Genomic DNA, 13,470 nt, shown 5'->3' with positions numbered 1-13,470 from the left:
CAGAGAAGCAGACAGCTAAAATTATCTGGTGTTTCTATCCCACTTTGACCAGAACATCTAACAAAAGTTGTAAAGAACACATATTTGTAAGTGTTGTTATTGTCAATGGCATGGGTGCTAAGGTCCTACTTTATGTCTTTTTTTCACTCACACTACAACAGTAGGAAGGTGAGCTAACCTAGATGATGATACTATACGTTTGATGGACAAAATAGTTTTGCCTTTTCTAAAACATGCTCTGTTTATAGCATACAAAAGATAGAGAAGCATTATTCTTGTTTAAACCAGAGTCTTTTTCATTGAAATCTCATCACATGATATAAATTGAATAAATAAACCAGAAGATGATGACGAATTGGAAAACTTAAAGAACAATAGTACTATTTTGAACACATCTTTCAAAGATGGAATATCTGTTGATTGTGACAGCAAAAAGCGGGGCCACAGTTGCATTCATTGTTCAGTGAGCTTGTCCACACAGTTCAACCCACCGACAGCAATGAATGTTGATTGTGACCTTTTAAAAAATAATCTCTGCACAGGGAAGAGAAAGTCCTGGTGTGTCCACCTTTGGTTTCCTGTCTTCAGCGAATTCTGAGCACCATGGAGTAGATGATGGTTAGCCATAGGGTACAATCAACGGTCGATGGTTTTGATTTTAATTCCAAACTCACCGACAGCGTTGAATGTTCACTGAAGCAACCTCAAAACTCAGAATTCTACTCACTTTACAGTAGCTGTAAGTATCTGAAGGGGATGGGAGACAGAAACAACAGTACCTTTAGTCATATATTTTATGCATTTTTATGCCATTTCAGAAGAATACAAAAGAAGACAAATAAGAAGCATGATTCTTCCAACAAAGAGTTTGGCAAACCTCCACATCACATTGTATGAGAGAAAAGGATCGGTTTCATTAAGCAAAAACATGGCCTATATTGGGCTAGTTCCAGAGATGGAATTATCTCACTGTTAAAGACAGGGACAATTTGTTATTCAAAGTACTTTGTGGTATAAAATCCAAACAATATCTTATAATTTAAATATTGTTATGCTTATAGTAAGCAAGCATTATGTATATAGCTTATACAGAAATTAAACAGAATTACCTTAGATTTCCTCAAATTGGCATTGATGATATCATTTATATTTACATTATATATTTACTATATTTTATTCTAAAATAAGGTTTTAAAATTAGTATAACTTCCTAAGAATAATCTTATTTAGAAAATGCTGAACAAATTATAAGTGAAGAAACCAGCTCAATACATTTTTCTTAGTTTATGGCACAAAGATTTCATGAATACAGTGAAAGGTAAATACAATCTATGTATGCTACAAAACCGTTCATTTCCTATTATTTTAAATAACATCTAACATCTAACATCTCTTTATGGGTAGATGGGTGAGGGATTCTTTTCATAGTCTTATTTTCTAAGACTGTTTTATCATTAATGCTTATTTTAAAATTATTATGAACTCTACTGAATTTATTTTTAGAGCCATTTTCAATAATTTTCTACCATCAATTAAAACAAAAGTCACCTTGGATGTATCTAAACCAGAATAGAAAGTCATTATTTCACACATTTAAGTTGCATCTAATATGGTTATAGAGTAATTATCTGTAGGAGGGACAACCCACAATAATTTGGAATGCTACTTTGAAGGGGATAATGGTCTATTCAAGTCAAGGCAATTACTCTCGAAATGTTAGTGAAATATGTATCCCAAATTTTTACACATTCTTACATTTCAGTCACTTAGAATTATTTTAAAGCCAATAATTGTTTAACCTTTTAGACAAACTATTTACATGAAAACTTCAACAGATTTTTTTTTGAGAGAAACAGGGACTAGAGATCAACTGGAAGTAAATTTTAAAGTGACAAATAGGCACAGAATATGAAACAGTGCTGTATCTGAATTTTGCATTGTTTAATTCTTTTGAAAGAAGCAAATTTCTCCCACAGAATAAAACCCTAGAAGAATGCTTTATCAGTAGGCATTTCTGTGTTGCTGCTGGAAAGAATATTATCATGAGACTGAGGATTCATTTGTTTGCATTATCAATTACAACTGAAAGCATATCACTCCTGTTCTGTTGCCTGCCTATTGTGGTATTAGTGTCAGGTCAATATACAACTGTTTTCAATCATGCCTATTCATCTCTTGCTACATCTGCTAACGTTTGTATAATAGGGATGTTGTGATAAAAGACTCCATGCTCTGTATTTTCCCTTAACACAAAATGCATTTGGCCTACCAGTAAGCAAAGCTCTAGGTCAGTTACAAATAATTAAAAGGCATAACTATGTTATCTTTTGTTTTCCAAAATATTCTCCTAGAAGTCTTTGGAAGAATACAATTAACTTAATCTTAAAGTTGTTACATTCTTAGAATAAAAATCTTAACTATAATTGATTTAACATTAAAATTCTTAAAAATCTTATAATGATTCACTTGAAACAATAGAAGTTACATTAAATGTCTTGTTATTTACACATAAAATAGCAATGATAAATAAAGTGATTAATTATTTTTTCTTTCCTTGGGCTAATCATAGTCATAGTTTGTTACAGATAAAACCTCATATCTTAACAGTTTAAATCCTCCACAATGGAAAATAGGATCTCTGTGTTCTTGCTTCCAATTAATCTAATGTCAGAGAAGATAGTAAATTTAGGCTCTATATTCTAAATTATTTCGAGCAATACAGAAAAATTGTTCTACTTGTTGGTGCAATTTAGTTTTCTGCTCACTTATATGGTCTTGCAATTACTGTCATGTACCTTCCAATCCTATATCTTTTCCATCTTTATTTTCACAACTTAATCCTTAGTTATAAATCATTTATCTTTAAAATATTAAGATGCAATGGTACTGAGATTTCACATTTTCTGGCAATTTTTTAGAACACAATGTTCATAAATCCAGAATTCCAAGTTGGTGGTAGCAATATGCATTCTTGCATAGTTTTCCTTGAATGAAAAAAAGTCACAAGCAATAGGTCATTAATGCATAAATACTCTCTTATCCCCCTCTTCCTAATTTTGGAGGGCTGTGTGGGTAGGATAAAACCAATCCAATTTGCATCCAAGCCAAATTTATTGTAGCTTTCATTTCTCATCCCTAGGCTTGTGGGAACATTAAGTATTTCAGTTTTGCTTAAGGTTAGTAGGTCATAAATAAACCAAAGCAATTTTTTTGCTTTGTGCAAGAGGGTCACGAAATACATGAAATACCACTTTTAAACAAAGCAAACCCTAACATGAATTGACAGAGGAACATAAAAAAGTAGTGCAATGTGCCTCAGTAAAAAGCCATAGGGATTTGGGATGCTGAAGTTGTCTGTTTTAGGAATAGATTATATATCTTGTTTGATGATCTGTATTTAATTTAAGTGACTGCCTCTGCCAGTCCTTCCAGAGGGCAAGTGTGTGAAATAGAGCATCTCAATGTCAGTCTCCAGTCCTTTCCTCTGCCTGATGCCTTGACCTAAATTGGGCATGTGGGCATTGATCTGGACAAATGAAAGAGACTGACTCTTTGCTGCCATGCACGTTTTATCCTTAGTTCTACTTAGTTTTAAAATCTGATGAGCAGCATGTATGCATAAATAGATTTATAGTTTAGTCAGTTTTATTTTATGTCATGAAAGTGAATCTATTCAAAACAAAAGAAGTGAAAAATATTGCATTAAAAAAAATGCCATTGCTGTTTCCTCTTCCTCTGAAGGAGATAACACTATCTCTGAAACCCATCATAAGTAAAATCTCTGCTTAACCAGTATTTTGGGGTCCCAAAGTCCCTTTCTCATGTCTGTCTCCATTTTCTTAGAAGATTTCTTCCTCTGCTCAGGATATAAAATCTCAATAAATGCTTCAGCACTGGCACTATTACCTTCCCAGTTATGCAGTTAAAGTTCTTATCACAGAAATGTTCTTCTGGGTAATTATAATTGTAATTATGGGGCCTTCTGGCTGCTTCAATAGAAAAAGCAAAAGCACGAAAGAGGTCAGAAACTGACTAAATGTGATGGAGAGGCAAGTTGGGCACTTGGATATGGTTCTCCATTGAGAAAGAAGGAAAATCAGGGCGAGTCATGCCAAAGCTTGGCTCCAGTGAGGTATCTTTTACTACCGAAACACTAGCACCCCGCAGAGGACTATAATTCTATTTCCAATAGTTTTGTAATTAATGATAGTCCTTACTCCTGATAACAGCAAAGGGCCTGAAAAGTTTCTGGTTTTCCATCCCAGAAAACTGTGGGAATAATTCTACATTACTCTCTTTGTAAAATTTCTTATGAATTTCCTTTTGAGAAGGGAAGAATTTCAACTATAACCTTTGCACTATTTGATAAAGTTATTAGTAATTAAAAAACATTAATAGGTTTATTCTTAACATACATATTAACTGTATTTACATATAAGAAACCCACATTGTGCCTCTGTTACAAAACAGACCTTGAGTGATTTAAAAATCTTTTCCATAGTAAGATCCAACCAATTGACACATACTGAACACTGAAACTTTTTTGTTCTTTTTATTTTTGAGACAGAGTTTCGCTTTGTTGCCAGACTGGAGTGCAATGGCACGATTTTGGCTCACTGCAGCCTCCGCCTCTGGGGTTCAAGCAATTCTCCTGCCTCAGTCTCCCGAGTAGCTGGGACTACAGGCACGCGCTGCCATGCCTGGCTAATTTTTTTGTATTTTTAGTAGAGACGGGTTTTCATCATGTTGGCCAGGATGGTCTTGATCTCCTGACCTCATGAGTCCGCCCACCTCAGGCTTCCAAAGTGCTGGGATTACAGGCGTAAGCCACTGCATCTGGCCAACATTAAAAATTTTTAAAGCAGCTTTAAGCTCTGGAAAGATTTAGAGATTTACAGTCTACTCAACTTTTTGGTTTGTTCTTATAAGTGTTTACAGATATAAATGTTTGTGTGTTGTTTGTTTAAAAACTGCATACAAACTCAGACATTCAGAGTTTAATGTAATAAGAAAGTTAAAAAGAATCATTGTAACTCAACATTAATATTTTAATAATCTCCCATTGATTATTGATATTATTGATCATTATTGATATATTTTGCTTATTTTACTTTCCTCAAATTGATCACTTCTTACCACATGCTGGTTTAAACTGTTTTTGTTCAGTAGAGTGTATACATGCACACTATGTCTGTATGCATAAAGTTTTTCTATGCATATGAATTGCAGCAATGTAAAGGTGTAGTTTATTGGGCAGCATAATATAATAACTAAAGAAACAGCAATAGAACTGAGTCAATGAACCCAGGACCTCCCAGTCACTAGCTTCATTGTATAACCTCTATGAGATTTGGTTTTCTGAATAAAATCTAGATAATAAGACCATTCTCATATACAGTGGTTCAATATATTTCTGAATAATCCTTTATAACAGATATTTTATAGGGGATACCATTATTTAAGGGGACCAGGTTAAATCAGGGTCTCCTAAGATTCTAACGCTTCTTCCCTCAAAAACAACTGTTTTCCCACTTCTAAAATAATAAAAAAAATCTATTAGCTTCAAAACATATATATATATATATATATATATTTCTTTTTTTAATTTATGGCACAATAATATTCCCAGTAAGGTACAGCACTCTGCTGTGTGGCTTTCTTACCTGGTAGGTGGTAATGATTGACAGACAGGGAGAGCTCTTCCAAGACAGGTAGCTCTAAAGAGGATTGATGTCTACTTGAAAGTTATAATTAATCTTAAACTCGCCTAAAGTTAGGAACCCTTGATTAACCTAATGCATCCCTGTCTTAATCTTCAAAATTAATGCAAAGTATGAAGACTATAGTGTATTCAGGATAATTATTACTGTTAACTTTTCAAAATAGTTTCTTGTTCTTGAGCTTATTCTATATATTATTTTAAATCAAATCAGTATGCCATTGGCTGTCTACGTAGAATTAGACGAGTTTTTAAATTTTGTTGTAGTTTTGAAAATTGTTCAATCTTCATATTTTTTAATATTTCGAGATTTGTCTACTGGAAAGCTATTTCAATGTTTATTTGCTCTGAAATTTAGACTTCTTCCTGAAGCAAAAAATAAAAATAAAAATAAAGTGAGAGAGAGAGAGGAGAGAAAATGAAAGAAAACAGAGAAAGAGAAGAAAAAAAGAAAATATATATAACTACAATTTTTTCAAAATCCATGAGCTTATAGTGCAGATAAATTATACTGAGCTATCAAAAGTAATCTTTTATAAACAATGAGTTACTTAAATAATCAATTTACAAAAAAATTGATAGAAAAAATCTCATTTTTATAGAAAAAAGCACAATGATGATGTGAAGTTTGAAGTTAAATGAATGTAATGAAAAATTCAAATCATAGTTGAAGCCATGTTATTTTTTTCATAAAGAGAATCCATCGTGTAATAGTATAACCCCATGACTTCCACAAACTGTGCCAATGCCACAGTGAGCAGTGTTTATTTTTAGCAATGAAATATAGTGCCCTCGATCCAAGAATTTGTACTAATAGTTGATTAATTCTTCAGTTTAGAAAGTACAGATACGTTAACTGATATTCAAAATAACTTAAAATTAATCCCAAATAAACACTACCATATCAGTAACACAACTTATGTTATTACGTTGTTATTATTAATACTAAATTAATATTTGAAAAATAAGAGTGATATGTGTGTTAGAGAAAGTAAGCATTTTTGGAGGAATTTTTTTTTTTCTGGGACAATTGACATGATGGACATTTGTTATGAAAAGAAGTAGACCCCCTTGCTTAGACAAATTATTAAAATTTGCTAGTGAGTGGAACGTGAAATGTACAATCAACAAAAAGACATGCTAGGCTTTTTAATTTTTTATGTGAATCATTAAAATGTTATTTTATTGTATCATGTTACTTTGGAAAATGAGTGATTATAATTGTATTTTTAGAATATTGATAATATCTTTCAAGTTTTCTTTGCTCCATTCAAAATACAGTCTACAAATTGGAATCTCCCAAGCTCTTTGACTGCATTCCCCACTATGTTATTAGAATACCTTACTATTTTGGGAGGATATTGTGGACGTATTTCTGGCTTCATAAATTATGCAAGCATCTGTTCTTTCAATCAACAGGATACCATTTGTTTTTTACATCAATCTGTGTGAAACAATGTATATAATACTATTTTATTTCCCGTGAGCTTTTAGCAAGCACTGACTTTGCAGTCAAAAACTGTTTGAGTAATTAAAATGGTGGAAGAGAGATGAAAAATAGTAACAAAAATGTATTACAAAGTAAGATCTGTGTGAACTTTTAAAAATAATGTATGATATAAAAGTAGTTACACTATCTTTCTGGGTTTCTATACTACATAAACATTTTTAAATCAATTGACAGAACTTGAGAAGTTGTAAATACAAAGCTGAATATCTATTAAAAGGTTATTGCTCATGGCTCTAATATTACATAAAATGCTATATTAGGATAATATGAAAATTTATAAAATTTTTGATACTGAGTTCTGATACACATTACATGGATTGTTTACTTCACCACAATTGTCTTTATAAAAATTTATCTTTTAAGAATGAAGAATCTAAATAGACTTGAATATGCAAGAAGTTCTCTAAACCTTCCCTAATGTAACCAGCAGGTTACTGTTTTCTCTCCATGGTGACCTGTGGGCTGAGAAAGGATTCCAGCCAAAAGTCAAGACTCCATTATAGTTAAATATTTTATTTCTTGATAAATAATATAAAAATGAAATACTTTAGCTCAAACATACACCATTATGACATGTTTGGATTATCTAAAGAATATATGCATTGATTTTGGACTCTGATAAGAAATCTCTTATAGTCCTGAGATTCTGCAACTTTTTAGTTTCTATTTTTTATTTTCCTTAATCAAAGAGTGATTCTAGAGGGCTTAGTTAATATTTTCTCTATGCTACATTTAAAAGAACAAATAGGCAAAAATCCAGTATTTTGTTAACAATTCACAGTACTTTTTTCTTTATAAAAAATATTTATAGATCAGCATATTCCTTGAACAATAGGATCATGTGACTACTTGATTCATTGAAATCACAACTGAGGAAAGAAAAAACAAAAGACTTAATCTGGTGATTACTTTGTGTTTCTACCAACATAAGGATGTTCTTTATTACATGTGTAGCAATAATACAGATGTTATAACAACTTTAAACTACTCAGAGTCTTTACAATATTTTCTTCTCCAAAAAAGATACTTGAAAATAAGATAGACAGATAAGTGAGAAAGTTACTTCACAGTAAGAAAGTTTTCCTCCATTCGTATTTTCAAATCTTCACTGTTGGTCTGCTTTCTTTTTATATTTACATATGTACAGAAAAATGAATGGCTTAAATTTTCAAAAAGTACCATATTATTGATGATAGCCTATCAGAGATAAAGGTAAATCACATTTTATGTCATTAGGTAACTGTGGAAAACTATGATTTCATTTAAACAATCTTTATGAATTTATTACCTACAATCCTGAAAGGACCCCTTCCCACTACCACTAATCCATCTAAAACACCTAGTTTCTAGCAAATACATGATGTAATTGTGTTATACTTTTAAAGTTATTCCTGTGGGGCTTAACTTACAAGCAACCTCTTTTCTGCATTAAATATAAATGGTTAGCAGAGATCAATGCAGAGAAAAACTGATACAATTACCCAACTGAAGAATGACTTTCAAAAATATTAATATTTGCAATTAATAATAGAGTGGCTTTATAGTTTACATTTTTTAATCAGTGAGGGTATTAATTAGATGATCTTGGATCAGGTTAACTTAGGTGCTTTTTAAATACCTTGCCTGAAACTCTAATTAAATATACTACTCTTCCCAGTTTCCTGTCTTAAAACTAAGTTTTTAGTGTCGCCTGGAAGCTGTTAAACAGCTGCAACATTCAAACCATGAAACTAATGTCTTTTAGGGATGAGTGGATTACGCAAATGCAAATACAGTTAAGTTTCTTCTGGGAAAAGGTCTATAAATGCATAGATTTAAAAAAAATAAGCTTAGTTATCAAAAACTTTCAGACATAAGAATATAAATATGCCCATAAGTACCTTAAGTGCTTTATGAAAAAAGTGACGATTACTATACAAATAAACAAATACATTGTACAGCCATAGGAGGAAGACAGAAGTATTTTTTCCCTAGAAGTATTGAGCTACATACTCAAATTGGCACAAAGACTCAGAACATTGAACAATTTGAGACAAGCTATCAGATAGTGACACAATTCTAGCTTATTTTCCATGTCCTTTATATTATTCTATGTATATAATGTATTAGCTTCTATTAACAGTTTTTTATTTTCTGTTTATTAACCAAGAATTTGTTTCAAAATTGTACAAGAAAACAATATAAATTAAGTTCCATATTTGTACCTTGAGACTTACAGGCTATCTGATATTTCCAGTTGACCTTTAATATAAGGAGAAAATAGGATAGTGTAGTAGGTTAAGGGCAAGTACACCAAGATGATATAGAATTCTAGTTTCAATGCTACATATTTTTCACTGTGAAAAGTTTTCTAAAAATGAAATATAGGCACACCAGTAATTTAATCAAAGTTTCTCTTTCTTGGCCTATCTCTCTCACTGGCCAGTGAAATCCTTTGGGTCAGAGGCTGTTTTTTAGTCATCTATAGACTGTGAGCACCTAATATATTTCCTGGAGACAGGAGGAACTCACTAAGTGCTTGTTGCCTCTTCCTTGATTCCCTAGCGCACATCAATATCTAGATATTCAACTCGACACAGTTTATTTCCCCAGTATCCTCCATTTACCTGACTTCATAAAAAGCAGTGTAGAAATAGATAATTTTCATATTGGTGCCCCATGTGTCTGAATGTAATCTATTGCATTTAAAGTTATTTTTGAGAGACTGTATGTTTATTCTAATAATATTTTCATTTTTGAAAACATTTCTATATTATCCCTGTTGATCAATGCACATGGGTACCATGTAAAGTATAATAATTTGGGGCCCATGCAAAACAGTATTCATGAACTGTTTCTAGTTTTATTTAGTAAAAGGTAAGTGGAAGGAAGCAGAGAAGACAGTAACGTGCCTTGGTTAGACAAAAGTCCTCCTTGGAAATGAGTTTATCTATTTCTGTTCTTACCCTAACATATCTTTAGCAATAGGTTTCACCCCTACCCAGATATCCAAACTACATACTATTTTCTCATTTAGGTAAGTTCTGGCAAAAAACAAAAACAAAAAACAAAAAACATATATATATTTGTTCTGTATTGAACATAATATGTGTTACATATTATATATAATATGTGTTACATATTATATATAATATGTGTTACATATTATATATAATATGTGTTACATATTATATATAATATGTGTTACATATTATATATAATATGTGTTACATATTATATATAATATGTGTTATATATATATATATGTTTTCCCATTTCATTACTTTTCTAGTATTGTCTTAGGTGCTCAGGACAAATATCCAGCTAATCTGCTTGTGTTCAGCCACATGACCTTCAGAGGTCTTTCATTGACCCCAGATTAAAATCCACCTAAGTCTTAAAATTCCAATTCTTGTGGACCAAGCTGATCAACCAAACTGATCAACTACTATATGTACCATATTTTGCAACATTAAGAGTTTCTAAAGCTATTTTTGAAACTTGAATCATTCTCAAAGGATGGAAAGTTGTCTTGTTTGAGTATCTTTGAAGAGTGGGGTTAAAAAAATAAATGGTTCAACTTAATGGCAACTCCTAAAAACACTGTGATCAGTGGCAGATTCCCTGGCTTATGGTGCCATCTTTCAAGGCATTTAACTCTGAAGGGCAAACAGCATTTGGATGTATACACTATAGGGATGTGTTTTTCCAAAAATTAGTCACATGAATGTAAATATTGATATTTATTTTAAAAACTCAGCAAATGGAAAGTTTGTTTCACAGCCAAAAATTTTAAAAAATAAAAGCATTTTTTACTAACAGTTAAGATACTGCCAATTAGAGTGTTCATAAGGGAAAATGTTTTAGCATTCTTGGATTTTTTTTTTATTGAAGTAATTTTAGCTAGCAGATACTTTCCCCCAAAGATATCATTAGAAAGAACATTAAAAATAACAAAATAACTTAGGGTCTTTTTTCCAACACTTCTTTTGCTTTCATTAAATTCAGCGCATATCGATGTCTAAAAAGTTGATAATCATTCCATTGTCATGTCATCTCTTGTTTTGTCTTTCAGTACAGCTTTCTCTGTGAGACACTGATTTACATTGTAATCTGTGGTCATCATATTGTACCTAAAATTACACTTCTAAAGGTTGTATTGGATTTCTTCTTACTGTTCAAAAGAAGAAATTCTGACCAGTAAACAACAAATTGAATTATATAGTCACCTCAAAGAGTAAGCATCCTCAAAATAGCTTCAAACATATTGACTGACTTGACCAATCCAATTCGTTTCTCTCCATACCTAATAACTAACTACAGGGAAGGCATATTTTAAATAATGAGATTTACAGATGAATCCTATCATTCTGGAGAAAAAAAAAACTATAACAATATATTATGCTTCAATCTATTTTTAGCTTTTATTTTCACATAAAGCAGAAAAGTGATTTTGGCCATACCATTTCAAAAATCTTCTATTATTTTTTTTTTTCATTTTAGGGTAAAAAAATGTTTACTAAATGGACGTTTTTAACCTAAATATTCATTTATAAATAGCTTCTTTCACATTCTCAATTCTATATTCTGCCAGTTTTGTTAAGATCACCTGAATGATACAAAAGTTACTAATTTATACTGACTTAAAATCAATCACACAAGCACACCATTCTATGGATCAGGACTGCAAGACTGGATCTGTAATGAACAAAATTAGCCTCGTGAAATATTTTTCAGTAAGCACTTTTAACTTATCCTAATTTTCTCATACCATAATGGAAACATTTGAGGGCATTCCAGAGAAATACTTTCATTTCTTTGGGATAAACAATTAAAATAAAAAAGCCAAAACATCTATTGGGGAGAAAATATATCAACGAGTAAGCTTTCACTTCTATTATGGGAAATAGCTTGAAGCATATGGCAGAAGTAATGGCAAGTGGCTTGATTTTCCTCTGTCTTTAAATACAACTTTTTACTTTAAAGTTAACATTATATTGAAAGCACAATTTTTGTAAGCCTCTGTAATTACTAAAGATACCTTATTTGAAAGGACAGTAAAATTTTAAAATTAGATGCACATACATCATCACAAATTTGGAAAAATTTGGGGGGAAATAATGGAATTAAAATATACAGTGCATACTGAGAAATTCAAAACAGATGTCTCCTAAAATTTAGTATATTTACATCGTTGTAAACAGCATATCTTTCCAAAACATGACATTTCATCTTTAGGAGAGTTTTTGTGTGTCTATAGGATGATGCGGTGAGAGAGGGAGAATACGTTCTATTCAAAGTTCTACATCTGATAAAACCAAAATTGAGTTTTTACAAATTATTTTAAGTATGACAATGTTTCTAATTGAAGGAATTTACAAGTGAATAAAGTAATAATTTGCTTTAAGCTGACTTATTTTCAGGCTTTTATATGTGTAGTATAGAATATTTGTTTAGCCCTCACTCCTTGATTTTTATATTTTTGAAGATTTTAGAGACTTTTAAACAAAAATGTGTACCAGAGGTGTTTCACAATATTTCTCTCCACCAATAAGGCTGAATTTGGAGGCTGCACCAATTGTCTTATTTTATGGCATTATAGTTTGCTTTGGAATTCTCAGAAGGGTATGTTCAGGTCCTTGCTGTAAAACTGTGGAAACATAAGGGAAGTCTTCAGGAATCTGAAGTTCAAATTTCCAAGCAGGAATAACCCTGCCACCTTTTCAAATCTTTTTTTAGTTTTAGATGCAAACATGGAAACTAAAGGCTCTACTTTTATTGGAAATTTAGTAATTTTCTTTTTTTTCTTTTTTTTAAATATATTTTTATTATACTTCCAGTTCTAGGGTGCATGTGCACAACGTGCAGGTTTGTTACACATGTATACATGTGCTATGTTGGTGTGCTGCACCCATTAACTCATCATTTACATTAGGTATATGTCCTAATGCTATCCCTCCCCACCTCCCATCCCACAACAGGTCCCGGTGTGTGATGTTCCCCTTCCTGTGTCCAAGTGTTCTCATTGTTCACTTCCCACCTATGAGTGAGAACATGCGGTGTTTGGTTTTTTGTCCTTGCGATAGTCTGCTGACAATGATGGTTTCCAGCTTCATCCATGTCCCTACAAAGGACATGAACTCATCATTTTTTATGGCTGCATAGCATTCCATAGTGCATATGTGCCACATTTTCTCAACCCAGTCTACCATTGTTGGATATTTGGGTTGGTTCCAAGTCTTTGCTATTGTGAATAGTGCCA

At 31.8% G+C, this 13,470-nt stretch overlaps 2 non-coding genes across 2 annotated transcripts; both read right to left on the bottom strand.

The window, feature by feature from the left end:
- Positions 1-435: 435 nt before the first annotated feature.
- On the bottom strand, positions 436-543 carry MIR181B-1 (microRNA mir-181b-1). The gene has a single exon (NR_032065.1). It is a non-coding gene; the product is annotated as a microRNA mir-181b-1 (primary transcript).
- A 61-nt stretch (positions 544-604) lies between these two features.
- On the bottom strand, positions 605-714 carry MIR181A-1 (microRNA mir-181a-1). The gene has a single exon (NR_032064.1). It is a non-coding gene; the product is annotated as a microRNA mir-181a-1 (primary transcript).
- Positions 715-13,470: the final 12,756 nt, after the last annotated feature.

Source organism: Pan troglodytes, chromosome 1, assembly GCF_028858775.2.
Source record: "Pan troglodytes isolate AG18354 chromosome 1, NHGRI_mPanTro3-v2.0_pri, whole genome shotgun sequence".
In the NCBI taxonomy this organism is placed as follows: Eukaryota; Metazoa; Chordata; class Mammalia; order Primates; family Hominidae; genus Pan; species Pan troglodytes.
This window is presented reverse-complemented; position numbering and strand designations above follow the sequence as displayed.